The following is a 15,811-nucleotide window of genomic DNA, read 5'->3' as shown; positions in this document are numbered from 1 at the left end:
TGTGAACCCAGCCTAAAGTGTAACTACACTTGCACTTGTACTGTCTTTCAACTTACGGAGCTGGTGGGGAGATGGTGTGAGAGAAGCAGTTTGCATTGAAACACTAAGGCTCCATTTAACCCTTAATCTCAGCAAAATATGGCACCTGTTTGTGATGTCATTACTTTTAATGGCACCCCAATCTTGGTGCGATTTTGCTGCACAATGAATAACACTGCAATTACGCCAAATTACAAGGCATACTGCCTGTCGTTCAAAAAGGAGCAGGAGCTTCTTTTGGACAACAACATTGCCCCGATTTCAACATGATTTATTGCGTAGCAAAATGGCATCATGGTTGGGGTGCCAGTAGAAGTAAAGCAAGCGCCCCCCCCCCGGCGGTTTTCTGCGATTCTGGAATCGCAGGCAGAATCGCCCATGATTCCGGGGGCGCCCAGGTGTGAATGGAGTCTTAAAATTGATTTACTGAACTTTGGAAACACTATATTGTGTGAGAAGTCTTTGTCTGATATAACATATACAGTACAACTCCAATTCCCCAAAAAATTAGAAAGCTGTGTAAAATCTACATAAAAACAGAATGCAATGGTTTGCAAAGCTCATAATCCCATATTTTATTCACAATAGAAATTAGAAAACATATCAAATGTTTAGAAAAATTAGGAAGAATATTCAGCGATGACACACAAGGACAAAGATAACAGTGAACTGCTGGCTGGCACTCAAGGTTAACTCAAACAATACCTCAAAAAAATCATCATAATAAAACAGTGCTGCACAATTCAAGAATGTCCATAATAAATAAAAATGCATATAAATCTATATATCTCAAAAAAGTCCCAACTAGTGCATGTGGAGACAGCTTAAATCTCTGGCTGGTGCGGTGACACACAAAAAATAAATCCAATGACTGTGATCCCTCCACCACAAATAAAGATGGCCTCTCACCTCCAAAATTCGACCTGAAACAGGTCACAGAGCGGTAAGCAGATCACCAGGCAAAACAAATCCCCAATCTCCACTCTGGATGCCGTCATCAAATCCACACTCAATGAGATATTCAATCACATATATAAGACAGAACAAAGCAATCTAATGCTCTCCGTTTGTAAAGTTTATTAATAAAAAAAATAATAGATATACACTTACATTTGGCAGCACTCAGATCCGAGTGCCGGCGCTATAGCGTGTAGTGTTATTCAACCAACAAGATGGCTGCGGGTGACGTCATACCTGACACCTGACCCCAGTACGCGTTACGTCCTTAGGCGGGACTTCTACATCTACGGATCACAGTCAGTGGCTTTATGATCATTTTTTGTGTGTCACCGCACCAACCAGAGATTTAAGCTGTCTCCATATCAAATGTTTAAACTGAGAAAATATACAATTTTAGTGAAAAAAAATTAATGTAATTTCAGGATAATGCCAAATGCATACTGTATCTATCTATGACAGCAGCATGGCTTCGTAGTAAGAGTCTGGGTGCTAAACTAGCCTGCCTGCAGTCTTGAAATTAAAAAATGCAACAAAAATGGGACAACATTCCTCCCCCAAAAGTTCAGCAGCTGGTGTCTTAAGCTCCTGGGTGTTTACAGAGTGTTGTTAAAAGAAGAGGGGATGCTACACCGTGGTAAACATAGCTTTGTCCCAACTTTTTTGGAACATGTTGCTGCCATCAATTTCAAAATGACCTTCTATTTTTCTTTAAATGTTATGCTTTTTAAAAATTTTTTTTTATTGTTTTCTATTGTGAATTAAAAATGGTTTATGAGATTTGCAAATCATTGTATTCTGTTTTTTGTAGATTTCACGCAGCATCCCAACATTTTTTCGAATTGGGGTTGTACATTGTAGGGTCAGAAGGTGTACATATGAAAATTATAGATTCATCCTATGTTCAGTGATTCAGACTGCTTTTCCTGGTTGTTCAATGGTCTAGAACAGTGATGGCGAACCTTTTTGAACCCCAGTGCCCAAACTGCAACATAAAACCAACATATTTATTTTAAAGTGCCAACATCTATTGCCATGCAGCACATCGCACATCTCCATCACACTGTAAACGTCTAGCATATATTATGTATTGGCCTTCAGCTCACACCTCTGTTGTCCGGCCACATCACATCAGTAAGCTACAGCACATTATACATCGCCATGTAACTCATAGCACACCTCCTCACCATGCGTGCCTTTGTGTGCCCGGAGCTTCTGCTTGCCCACAGAGAGGGCTATGCCTGCCAGCTGTGGCATGCGTGCCATAGGTTCACCATCACTGGTCTAGAAAGTGTTTCCCTAGCATACATGAGGACCTCAAAGTGAACCATTGGGTAAATTTACAAAACTGCATGAATTCCTGACATGTCACAGAAACCATTAAATGCACCAAATAAGCTCTACCTTTTATCATTAAAAATAAGTCTTTGGACACCAGACTAGTGGCCTTGCTCGGGCTGTGTTAATTTCATCAGCCTGCTGCAGGAAGAAAAAAAGCATTTCCCTTGCCTCCAGTGATCACTCTGCAACTTTGTAAATTTGTAGCAATACAGAAAGTGAGAGTGTAGTAGGGGACGGATCTGTGTCAGACATTTGTGAGCACAATCAAGAACTGTAAATGCACACAGGGGTAGGTAAACTTAAAGAGGTGGAGATCTACCTGAACAACATGTGAGAAGTCAAAGATCAACGGGCACGGTGTCATCCAGTGTTGCCTCCCCACACCTGATTTAAACCTCTAACATGGGTTTAAATCAGGTTGTGAGGAAGCAACATATCGCCTTATCACTATCTGTCAAACACACTCGTATCGCTTTTCAGAGGAGAGGTAATTCCTGCTGCGCTTGTAAATGAGTCCTTAGTTGCATTCGGCACCGGCACCCTTAGGGTTCGTTCACACTTAAAGCTGGGGGAGTGTGGTAAAACCCTGCGGTTGAGTCGCAGCCCCCAATCCCTACCCCCTTTTGCTGCTGCATCAGCAGCTAAAGGTGTACACATGCTGCAGCAGGATTAAGATTAAGATCACGTAACCGCAGTGATTGACTGTCACAGTGTTCCGAAAACTCCTGATTGCGAGCAGCGATCGGGAGCTTTTGGTTAGGTGCTGGTAACTGTGCTAAGACTGTGCAGAGCGCGTGCTCTTGGCACAGCTGTATTGATTGCAATTCATGCAAATATGTGGCCTCTGGGCGCTGGGAGGCCGCATATTTGCATGTGGCCGGTGCCAAGGGGTTACCTATGGGGTTTTACCACCACCCAAACTGCAGATGTAAATGAACCCTTACTGTTTTGAGCCCCATATAAGGCTGCTTTACACTGATGCACTGTGGTTTACCTGCACCATGGGTGCAGCGCAGTGCATCTGCAACTTTCCTGTGTTAGCTGCGCTTTGCTATAGACTTCTATCCTGCAGATGTGGTGTGCTTTCAGAAAGCTGCAGGTACACTGCACCAGCGTTGTGGATAAACCGCAGCGCATCAGTGTGAAAGCAGCCATATACTATTGTGCCCAGTGTGTTGCTTCACACTGACCCGAAGATCTCTTCTTTCCTTTTTTCTGGCACCACTCTGGAGACCACTAACCGGGATAAGAGGTGGAGTGCAGTTGGTAGCAGTTTGTCAGTAAGCCCAGACCGCGATCTACAGGTTGCTGACCCTCGCACTAGGATTTGCATGATGTGTCCTTACTGAGCAGCATCTTGACCTAGGAACTACTGTAGATTCTTGCTCTGGATAATTTATAAACAAAGATGCTTCTAAGGAGAAAAGCAGATAAAGGCATTGTCAGGGGGTGATCTCTATGAGAAATAATAAATACCTGGAAATTTCACACTTAGGCTGGCCATACACAGTTTCTGCTGAACTGGCCGAGATGCGAGCCATCAATGGGCAGGCTGAATGTACCAAGTTGATCCATCGATCAACTAGGGTACAACCAGCCTGCCGGACTTTCTTGTGATTATCGCTAGTGGCTGCTATAGCGGTTAGCAATAATCACTGTTTTCTTCCGGTAGGGACGGCTTCCCCCGCCCGCCTCCCCTCCCGGGAAAAGACAATTGCTGATTCCCCTGTCTGGCCTTAGGCTAGCCAAATGTGTTAAAAAAAAAAAAATCAATAGATTTCACCATTCACACTAAACCGTGTACATAGAAAAATGTAATCTACCCTTCCCGCTTTTATATACTAACAGCTGTTGCACCTCCGGCTGTCAAAATACCCAAACAGTGACCTTGAGCAACAGCTACCCCTTACCTTTCTAGCCTGACTGCCCCTGGACCCACCAGTTCTTTCTGTCATGGAAGCCCAGCTGCAGATGTGGACGTTAACTCGAGTAGCCTTCATGTAAATACAGTCTGCCTAGGGACACCCACTACTCCAGACTGACATCCATCCATGAAGACGTTTTATGTGCACAACTTCTGCCAAAGAGCCATTGAGGGCTCTGAGTGAGGTAAATGAGGCTGGGTGATGGAATGTTTTCAGGAAATCTAAAAGCACAGCACCCTGCTGACCCAGGCATGAGCTACCTGCATAGAGAAGCAAAGGGACCCAGCAAAGGTATGTAATGAAACCAGGAAGGAGTTATTAAAAAAATTCATTAGCATGTTGAGGAGGGAGGAACCAGAAAAGTCAAACTTTAAGCCAGTAAAGCTTCAGCTTTAATCAATTTTAAAAAAAATCATGCATACAAAGAATATTTTCTTTTAAATTTTCTGCTAATCGCAGAGAGCTGTATCTTCATCTCCTAATGTATTCAGCCTGTTTTTTGTAGATGAAATGGTGAACCTCAACGTTGAGATTCCCTAGGGCAGCAGCTGTTCTGTTCCATAAAGGTTATTCCTTGACAAATCACTTCAAAACTGTTTTCATATTAATCTGTGAGAATTTTTGTTACCGCCTGACAATTCCTATCAGTTTCCTGCTTGAAAATATCAGTCAACAAAAAGCTTTAATGAGTTATTCAGAAAGCACTGAGGTAGCTAAAGCGATGTTGAGCCAGATGCTGTGATTCAAAATGGTTGCCACTTTTTGACTTTGCATATAAAAAAAGGTTACTGGCTACATTATGTGTCTATTTTTATCAGCTGCATTGTTGGAAGAGTTGATTTTGTTAGAAAATTGTAACGTACAGTTCTACCTTTACAGTTTGATGCTGTAAAACAGTGAGGTAGTTAACATTAAAAATGGTTGTAGTATTTTTCATGAATCTTTTCCCAGGATGGTTTACTGAGATGGCTCTGCCCACCTGCTGGAAATACAAGACTTGAGAATTTAAACTGCTTCCACACTTGACTTGTAACTTTTCATTCCAGGTGGCCATCACTTCAGCTCACTCAATCACTGAAATCAAAGCTTTGTTTAGTTACAGTACCTTTTTCTTTTTCATACATCATGGGACACAGAGTCAGGCTAAAATTCATTACCTACTGGGTTATACTCCATCACAAGGTGAATGGACACTGGTAGACCAAAAGTCTTCAGACAGTAAGTGATTCCCTATATAACCCCTCCCACACAGGAAGCACTTCAGTTTTTTACGTGTCTGCAAGGTGGATGGCACGGTTTGTTTGTGCTCTCTGAGCTCCAGGTCTCTAGTCCCACAACTGGTTCTTAAATGAATCAAGGGTTGGACCGATCGGATCCATTTGACACAGGTTTATATGCTTAGATAAATGATACCTGAGCCTCGCAAAGAAGACTCAAGATCCTGCGAGGTCTTGCCTGTAATGCAGCCTCCGGGCTGCTGGACCCTGCGAAGCGGAATCCTGGACACCACAGAGCTAAAGATTCCTGCAGGTTGCTGTACACATCCCTAAACCTGAAAAGTGTAACCAGTCCTTGAAAGTCCTCAAGTGACAGGAACCCGCCATGATGGGTGAAGTTTGGGCTCTTGGTTTCTAAATTGCCCTGCTCCTGGATGGGGTAAGTGTAACCCCTTTACTTATTATTGTGGGGTGTCCCAGTGATTGTAACAATCAGTCAAGCTAGCTATAGCCTGTGTGCGGTGACCATACGGGGGAGATTTGGGCTAGCTGTGGGTGTTTGCAAAGTGTACCTTTTTCTTTTCTCGGACATCACGGGACACAGAGCCACAGTAATTACTGATGGGTTATAGGGTATCACTAGGTATTGGACACTGGTCACACCCTAATCAGGAAGTTCAACCCCCTATATAACCCCTCCCCTTCCAGGGATACCTCAGTTTTTACACCAGTGTCTTAGGTGTTGGACGTGCAAAGATGTCCTGTGCTGAAGCTCCAAAGGGAATATCCTAAGATCCTATACTGGGGCAAGCCAGGCGACCGGATCCATTCAAAGTGTCTTTTCATGGCCGAATTGGATGGTACCCGGGCCTCGTGTCCGAAGAAACGAGGTTTTACCTGTAACGCTTCTCTTTTTAGAGAGCTGGACCCGCGGATCAGAAAATGGCTTTAAACTTCCTAATTTCTGGCGAGGTGCTTTACAGGCCCAGAACTGAAGGATCCCCCTACTGATGGGGGCCCCAGTCTCTGACGGTTTTTCACAAACGGAGCCCACCGTGAGAGGCGAAGGCTGGGTCTGTGTAAACTGAACCCTGCGGCCTGGATAAGGTAAGAGGAGATTCCACAGAATTTTAATTCTAGTGGCTCTTCTCCTTTAAGGTAAATGCATGCTGTGCCTATTGTGACCACCGGGGGCTGCCAAGAGCACAAACCTTCTCATGCTTGATTCTGTCTCAGCGTCCGCTGCACAGGCTCTCCCTCCAGCTCCAAAGGTAAGATGGTGGGGGTTTTCTCTGCTGGGATGGTCCCCCCAGGCTAGGGAGAGGCTCAGGTATGCTGTAAGGCGGGTGAGACCGCACTGTCACAGCCGCTACCGCCGCCGCCACCGAAGCCGCATTGCGATGCAGGGCCCATCACTGCCGGCCTCCTCCGTATTCCCCCACCCCCAGCCTTCCTTCAGGCTTGCCAGGAAGGGTCGGCTCGCGCGGGAAGCGCTCGTTTTTCAAAAACGAGGGGGGGGGGAGGGGGGGGGGGCGTTAGCACAGCATCAGCATAGTCAGACGCCCACAGTGCCAAAGCATGGCTATTTAAAGCACACTGTACAGGTGCTCTGAGCCTTGGAGGGACACAGAGCTGACAGTCACATGTAAGGTGGGACACAGGCATTTCCCTAGGCTGCATTTACTAAAGAACACCGGATTGGGCATTTGGTAGCAAGGCTTTTAGCCAGACTACATCGCTCAGCAGTCAGTGTTCGTTTTTGATACCTCACACCTTGTTGCTTTGCACTATGGGTAGAAGAGGTTCAAGCACCCCAAGAACCAGAGGCACTAGGGGGTCTCGTTCAGGTTCTGAGGACCCCCTGTCTGCTACACCATCCCCTCCTGAGGGACCAGGGGCAGCTGGACAGGGAGAGCCATTGGGGTTAGGGGCTACATCTGCTGCCGGCACTTCAGCCCCTGTGTACATTACACAAGAAGTTTTTTCCTCAACCATTTCTGGATTAGAGAAAAAACTAATGGCCATGATTACATCTTCACTCAGTGGAAGAAAACGCACAAGGCCTTCCTCTGCTCCCCAAGACCCTCAGTCAGAGGAGCTCTGGGCTAAAGGAGATGAATCCCTTTCAGAGGATCGGGATGGGACAGATGATTCCTCTTCGGAGGATTCAGGTGGAGAGGGACCCTCTGCGACTTCCCAAGAGGAGAAAGTCTTAGTGCAGATCCTCACTGGTTTAGTCCATTCCACATTTTAAGTTGCCCATACCTGAAACTGTTACAGAAACCTCTTCTGCTTTGGGGTCACTGAAACCTTTCCAAGCAGCACATGCTTTTCCTGTTCATAATTTACTTGAAAAGCTGCTTTATTCTGAGTGGGATCACCCAGATAAGCGATTTCTTCCGCCGAAAAAGTTTTCTACACTTTATCCTATGGAAGAAAAGTTTATTAAGAGGTGGGGAATACCGGCTATTGATGCAGCCATTTCCTCTGTAAATAGTAATCTGACTTGTCCTGTAGACAACGCTCAGATGCTCAAAGATCCTGTGGATAAAAAGATGGACTTCTTATTGAAAGATGTTTTCTCTTTAGCAGGATCAGTGGCCCAACCTGCAGTAGCAGCGATTGGAGTCTGTCAATACTTAAGAGACCATGTTAAGCAGGTCATCAAAGTATTACCTGAACAGCAGGCCCAGGGGTTTGCTAACCTTCCTGCGGCTTTATGTTATGCTGTTGACGCCATTAGAGATTCTATCGTGCAAACCTCTCGCCTATCGCTTGGGTTGGTGCATATACGTAGAATCTTATGGTTGAAAGACTGGTCAGCCGAAGCACCATGTAAGAAGCTCCTGGCTGGGTTTCCCTTCCGTGGTGAAAGGTTGTTTGGAGAGGACTTGGATAACTATATCAAGATGATCTCCTGTGGGAAAAGCACTCTCTTACCTGATAAGAAGAAGAGTAAGCGTCCCTCTTTTAAACGGACTCTTTCCCCAGCGCCAGGGGTATCAGCCTCCAGGCAGTCACGACGGTCTCCTCTGTCTGGGGCAAGAAACAAGAGTCAACCCCAGGGACACAAGAAATCCTGGGGGAAAAGGTCTTCTAAACAAGACACTAAGACCTCTTCATGAAGGGGTGCCCCGCTCGCTCGAGTGGGGGGAAAGACTGCTGCAGCTCTCAGGGCCCTGGCAGAAGGACTTCCAGGACAGATGGGTAATCTCCACGGTAACCTTAGGGTACAGACTGGAGTTCCAAGAATGTCCCTCTCCTCGTTTCCTCAGATCAGGTGTTCCCAGAAAACCAGAAGAGAAGCAGTCGCTCCTTCTAGCGATAAAGCGACTTTTGTCGCAAGAGGTCATTGTGGGGGTTCCCACAAAGGATCAAGGATTGAGACTCTGTTCCAATCTTTCTATGGTCCGAAAACCAAATGGGGACGGCAGACCCATTTTGGATTTGAGAGATCTGAAACGATTCCCAAGGATGCAGTCCTTCCGTTTGGAATCAATTCGGACAGTAATCTCCATCCTGCAGGGAGGAGAATTTCTGACATCTATAAGCATCAGAGATGCAGGCCTACATGTGCCCATTTTTCCTGCTTAACTGAAGTGTCTGCAGGCAAAGATCATTGCTCTAAGGGAGCTGATTCTGACAATCAGGGCCAAGAAGGGTCTTTCTGTCCGCCTTTGTATAAGGCTGCAGGGGAAGATAGTGGCTTCATTCGAAGCAGTTCCCTATGCGCAGTTCCAAGCAGAACTGTTGCAACACAGTATTCTGTTGACCTGGAACAGGAAGGTGCAGGCATTAGACTTTCCAATGCACCTGTCGCATGCGATGCGTCAGAGCCTCAGTTGATGGCTCATACCCGAAAACCTACAGAAGGGGAGATCCTTCCTACCGGTTGCCTGGGATCCTCTTGCAGGCAGGACGGATGCGTTGGTGATTCCGTGGCATCGGCTCTCACCGATGTATGCATTCCCTCCCATTCTGCTACTGCCACGGCTCCTTCGCAGACTCAGGCAAGAAAGGAAGTCGGCACTTCTGGTGGCCCCCGTTTGGCCCAGAAGAACCTGATAGGCAGAAATAGCAGGGATGATGGTGGGTTCCCGGTGGACCCTACCGATACACCCAGACCTGTTAGCTCAAGGTCCGGTGTTCCATCCTGCCTTACAAATGCTAGATTTGACGGGTGGGCTATTGAATCCCACATTCTGAAAGATCGTGGGCTTTCAGGTCCTGTCATATCTACCTTGATCAATGCAAGGAAGCCAGCTTCCAGAATGATTTATCATAGAGTCTGGAAAGCTTATGTATCCTGGTGTGAATCCAGGGGTTGGCATCCCAGGAAATATGTCATAGGTAGAATTCTGGATTTTCTACAATTAGGATTAGAGATGAAGCTGGCCTTGAGTACCATCAAGGGCCAGGTCTCGGCCTTATCAGTGTTGTTTCAATGGCCGCTTGCTTCGCATTCTCTGATCCGAAACTTTATGCAGGGGGTGATGCGTCTTAATCCTCCGGTTAGGGCGCCCCTAAACCCCTGGGACTTGAACTTGGTTCTATCGGTGTTACAAAAACAGCCTTTTGAACCAATACGTCAGATTCCTTTGGTCTTGCTGACGAGGAAACTAAAATTTCTGGTAGCTATCTCTTCTGCTAGAAGAGTATCAGAGATAGCAGCTCTTTCCTGTAAAGAGCCTTACTTGATTATACACAAGGATAGAGTGGTACTGCGCCCTCATCCTAGTTTTTTACCGAAGGTGGTTTCAGATTTTCATCTAAACCAAGACATTGTGCTACCTTCCTTTTTTCCAGAACCTTGTTCTTCGGAAGAAAAGTCATTACATTCTTTGGATGTAGTAAGAGCAGTCAAGACCTATCTGGAGGCAACTGCTCAGATTCACAAGACGGATGTCTTGTTCGTGCTGCCGGAGGGTCCCAATAGAGGACAGGCAGCGTCAAAAGCGACCATTTCTAAATGGATTCGACAGTTGATTATTCAAGCTTACGGTTTGAAACGGAAGGTTCCCCCGTTTCAGATCAAGGCACATTCCACAAGGGCTATTGGTGCTTCTTGGGCAGTGCATCACCGGGCCTCTATGGCTCAGATCTGCAAGGCCGCAACCTGGTCTTCAGTTCATACATTCACCAGATTCTATCAGGTGGATGTGAGAAGGCATGAGGATATCGCCTTTGGGCGTAGTGTGCTGCAGACAGCGGTACAAGGTCCTCAGGTCTGATGGCACCCTACTTGGTTGTGATTCCCCCCCTCAGTTGGCATTGCTTTGGGACATCCCATCAGTAATTGCTGTGGCTCTGTGTCCCGTGATGTCCGAGAAAAGAAAATAGGATTTTTTATTACAGCTTACCTGTAAAATCCTTTTCTTTCGACGGACATCACGGGACACAGAGGTCCCGCCCCTCTTCTAATACACCTATACTGCTTTGCTACAAAACTGAGGTATCCCTGGAAGGGGAGGGGTTATATAGGGGGTTGAACTTCCTGATTAGGGTGTGACCAGTGTCCAATACCTAGTGATACCCTATAACCCATCAGTAATTACTGTGGCTCTGTGTCCCGTGATGTCCGTCGAAAGAAAAGGATTTTACAGGTAAGCTGTAATAAAAAATCCTATTTTTGCTTGTGTCTGCCTGTTTCTTACCTGTATGATGGCGCACGACGGTGTGCCATTTCGCCTTGGTTCACCAGGGCGCAGTGCATTCGCCAAAGTGCCGCTGGACTTGGCAGTTTGTTTGGCAGCCATGGCGCACGCGGCTTCGCCGCACATGCACGGTAGCCTTTATCTGGGCGCATGAGGATTTGCGTCATGCGCAAATACAGCCACACCCGTTTGCCGGGACAACACACGTGCGTGCGCACGCACAGAAGTTCCGGCGAACACCCAGCTTATTTAAGCTGCATAGGCCAAGAATGCGGTGTTTCCAGAAGGCAGCTGTGGGAGACAGAGTAGGCTCTGAACAGACACTTGCAATGGTTCATTCTTTCCTTACCAGGTCACGTGAGTCACCAAGTGTTGCTTGGCAGGCTAAAGGTGCTTGGGAGCCCGTTTTAAAGGGGTCTCCCTTCTGAGGTGTTTAAATACTACACCCAAGTACTCTTTTTGTGGCTAGTAAATGTTTTCAAAAAAGAGGAGCTGGACTAACACTACAGGGAAGGGCACACCGATGTCATCAGTTCCTGATGAACCTAGTCATATAGCGTTGTATCCCCTGAAAGACCAGAGGCTTCCGGGCAATCTGAGCCGCTGCGCCTATCTTGTATTGTGCCTACAGTCAACGCTGCTTCTTCACCCTTTATCACTAAAGATGAACTGTCCTTGGGCCTAGCCGGGTTAGAGCACAGGATGCTGGCATGATTGCCTCCATCCTGCAAGGTAGCAGGAAACTTGACAGATCCCCCCCCCCTCCCCAGAGCCTCCTAGTCTGGAGCAGGAATAGGTTGAGGATGGGGGAAGAGCTTAAAGCTCAGGACGTCTGATGTCTGCCTCCCAGTCTCAGCGTCAAGGCGGTTCCGCCGCCAACAGGGCGCTAGGGCCAGGGGCAAACTGCAGGGCCAGAAGAAGCCCTGGGTCCAAGATTCTTCAAAACCCAGCACCAAGCCCTCCTTTTAAGAAGACGCCCCTACTCCATCGAGTGGGGGAAAGGCTGCTGCACTTTGCAGACATTTGGAGAACAATAATTCGGGACGAGTGGGTCACCTCAATTATATCTCGCGGTTACAAGCTAGAGTTGCGGGGGTCCACCCCAGAGGTTTTTAAAATCCAGCGTTCCCTCGGATCCTTCAAAAAAACGTATTGCTTCACGCACTACATCATCTAGTGCATCAAGGAGTGATTGTAGAGGTTCCAGTATTCGAAAGGGGCACAGGGTTTTACTCAAACCTGTTTATGGTTCAGAAACCAAACGGGGACACAAGGTCCATTTTGGACCTAGGATCTGTGAAAAAGTATCTAATGATACAGTCCTTTCAGATCTAGTCTGTCCGCTCAGTAGTAGCCTCACTCCAGAGGTGAGACTTTATAGCCTCCATCAATATAAAAGATGCGTATTTACACATACCTATCTTCAGCCTCATCAGAGGTTCCTACGTTTTGCAGTAGAGAAATGTCATTTTCACTTTGTAGCTTTACCCTTCGGGCTGGCTACAGCTCCCTGGGTGTTCACAAAGGTCCTGGCACCAGTACTGGGTCTTTTAAGGGCCCAAGGGATCCTGGTGTTCTGGTATCTGGACGACCTCCAACACTGAGATCACTCATTACAGCCTCTAGAACAGAGCATAATATGCACAGTGCGGTATTTGAAAAGCTTAGGCTGGATCATAAATACCAAAAAGTCGGCCCTGAAACCATCTCAAAGTCTAAAGTATTTAGGTCTGATCCTAGATACAGTTCAAGCAAGAATATTCTTGCCACCTGTAAAGATCTGTGCCCTGAAGGGTCAGGTGCATCAGATAAGGGGCACCAGAGAACCCTCCATTCGGCTCTGTATGAGTCTTCTAGGGAGAATGGTATCCTCCAAGGCAGTGCCCTATGCCCAGTTCAATTCCAGGCCTTTACAACAAACATCTTGTTGGCCTGGATCAGAAGAGGAAAAGCCCTGGATTATCCAATGTGCTTATCTCCTTGGGCACACTTAAGCCTAAACTGGTGGTCAGGATCAGAACCTGCGAAAGGGAAAATCCTTTCTCCCGGTTGGAGAGTACTGACTACAGATGCCAGTCTCTAAGGCTGGGGAGCGACCCTAGAAGGACTCGCAGCTCAGGGGAAATGGTCAGGGACAGAACAGATCCTGCCCTATCTGGCCCTACGGTCCTGCACGGTGGAGCTTCAGGACTGCCCTATCAGGGTTCAGTCCGACAATGCCACTGCAGTGGCCTATATAAACCACCAAGACAGTACCAGGAGTCGTAAAGCTCTGTACGAGGTGAACTACATACTAGCCTGGGCAGAGGGACATGTGCCAATAATATCAGCAGTCCATATCCCGGGAGTAGAGAACTGGAAGGCAGATTATCTCAGCCGCCAGCAGATCTGCCCCAGGGAAAGGTCCCTACACCCAGAGGTGTTCCAGGAAATTTTCCAGCATTGGGGATGGCCAGAGGTCGACCCATTGGCTTCCAGGTTCAACAACAAGCTACAGCAATTTGTGTCCCGAGCAAGGGATCCTCTGGCAATCGGAGCAGATGCTGATAGTTCCATGGAGACAGTACTCCCTGGTTTATGCTTTCCCTCCAATCCCTCTCCTTCCACATTTGTTGCACAGGATTCGGAAAGAGGGGGTTCCAGTCATTCTGGTGGCACCAGCCTGGCCCAGAAGGCCCTGGTTCCCAGAGAGTGTCAGACTGACAATAGACAGGCCATGGACGCTTCCACGTCGCCCCGATCTCAAGGTCCTGTATTCCACCCCAATTTACAGTCACTAAATTTGACGACATGGCTATTGAAGCCAGGGTGTTAAAAGACCGTGGCATCTCGGGATCAGTAGTGTCTACCCTAGTGAATGCTAGAAAAGCTGTCACTAGAAAAATTTGTCATAAGGTCTGGAAGACTTATATTGCTTGGTTGAAGCCAGAAAATGGCATCCTCGGAAATATGTGATTGGGAAAATTCTCTTTTCTACAGTCAGCTGTGGAAATCAAATTGACTTTGAGTACAATCAGAGGTCAAATTTCGGCCCTATCCGTATTCTTCCAAAGGCCTTTAGCCTCCCATTCACTGATCCGAACCTTTATGCAGGGGGTAACTCACTTGCTTCCCCCCATTAGGTCACCTATGTGTCCTTCGGACTTGAACTTGGTGTTGTCTGTGTTACAGAAACGACCATTTGAACCTATCAAGGAAATTCCATTAGACTTGCTGTCACGCAAGCTAGCCTATCAAGGAAATTCCATTAGACTTGCTGTCACGCAAGCTAGCCTTCCTGGTGGCCATCTCGGCTAGAAGGGTTTCAGAGTTGGCAGGCCTTTCATGCAGGGAACCATATTTAATCCTTCACTACGACAGGGTTGTGTTAGGACCTGTTCCATCCTTTTTGCCAAAAGTGGTGTCGGCCTTTCATTTAAATCGGGATGTTATTTTGCCTTCTTTTTTCTCTCAGCCTCGTTTGGCCTCAGAGAGGCGACTGCATTCTTCGGACGTTGTCTGGGCAGTCAAGGATTATTTGTCTAGATCTGCGGAGATCTGAGGATCAGACTTTTTTGTTTTACCAAAAGGACCAAAGAAAGGGCAGGCAGCTTCCAAGCTTCCATTGCCAATTGTGTCCGTCAATTGGTCATTCAGGCCTACGGTCTGAAACATAAAGCTCCTCCCTTTAGGGTGAGAGCTCATTCTACCAGGGGTGTAGGAACCTCCTGGGCTTTTCGCCATCGGTTATCTGTGGCTCAGAATTGTAAGGCTACTACCTGGTCTTTATTGCATACGTTCACAAAATTTTATTAAGTGCAAGTTCGAGCAGCCGAGGATTCGGCTTTAGGCCGCAGTGTACTCAGTGCTGCCGTATAAGTTCTGATGGCTATTGTTTGGCAGGGTGTCTCCCTCCCTTCAAAGCTATTGCTCTGGGTCGTCCCAGTAGGTAATGATTATTAGCCTGACTGTGTCCCATGATGTTTGAAAAAGAAAATGGGATTTTTTCGTCACACCTGTAAAATCCTTTTCTTTGAGTACATCATGGGACAGAGAGATCCCTCCCCTCTTTTTTTTATTTTGAGGATTCAGTGCTTGCTACAAAACTGAAGTGCTTCTTGTGTGGGAATGGTTATATAGGGGATCACTTCCTGTCTGAAGACCTTTGGTCTGCCAGTGTCCATTCACCTGTTGATGGAGTATAACCCAGTAGGTAATGAATATTAGCCTGACTCTGTGTCCCATGATGTACTCAAAGAAAAGGATTTTACAGGTAAGTATGATGAAAAAATCCTATTTTTTTTTTTTTTTCTAATTTTTTTTTAGCCTTCTTTAGACCCTTTCACACTGGAGGGTTTTTTCAGGTGCTAAAGGGCTAAAAATGGTGCCTGTAAAGTGCCTGAAAAATGCCTCCCCTGCAGCCCCAGTGTGAAAGCCTGAATGCTTTCACACTGGAGCGGTGCGCTTGCAGGACCTTAGAAAAAGTCCTGCAAGCAGCATCTTTTTAGCGGTGTATACAGCGCTCCTCCACTTCCCCTGCCCATTGAAATGAATGGGCACTGCTCCTGAAGCGCCGCTTTTCGGGCGCATTTAACCTTTTCTTCTGCCGCTAGTGGAGGTTAAAAGTGCCCCGCTAGCGGAAGAAAAACGCCGCTACAACTAGCGGCACTTTACCGCTAACATGGGCGGTGCCAGTATG

At 46.8% G+C, this 15,811-nt stretch overlaps 1 protein-coding gene across 2 annotated transcripts in view; it reads left to right on the top strand.

The window, feature by feature from the left end:
• LOC141103117 (ubiquitin-like modifier-activating enzyme ATG7) overlaps positions 1-15,811 on the top strand; it is a 40,984-nt gene that overhangs the window by 12,177 nt on the left and 12,996 nt on the right. The window lies entirely within an intron of this gene.

This window comes from Aquarana catesbeiana, linkage group LG07 (genome assembly GCF_042186555.1).
Source record: "Aquarana catesbeiana isolate 2022-GZ linkage group LG07, ASM4218655v1, whole genome shotgun sequence".
In the NCBI taxonomy this organism is placed as follows: Eukaryota; Metazoa; Chordata; class Amphibia; order Anura; family Ranidae; genus Aquarana; species Aquarana catesbeiana.
The sequence above is the reverse complement of the archived record's forward strand: the minus strand, read 5'-3'. Positions and strand labels throughout refer to the sequence as shown.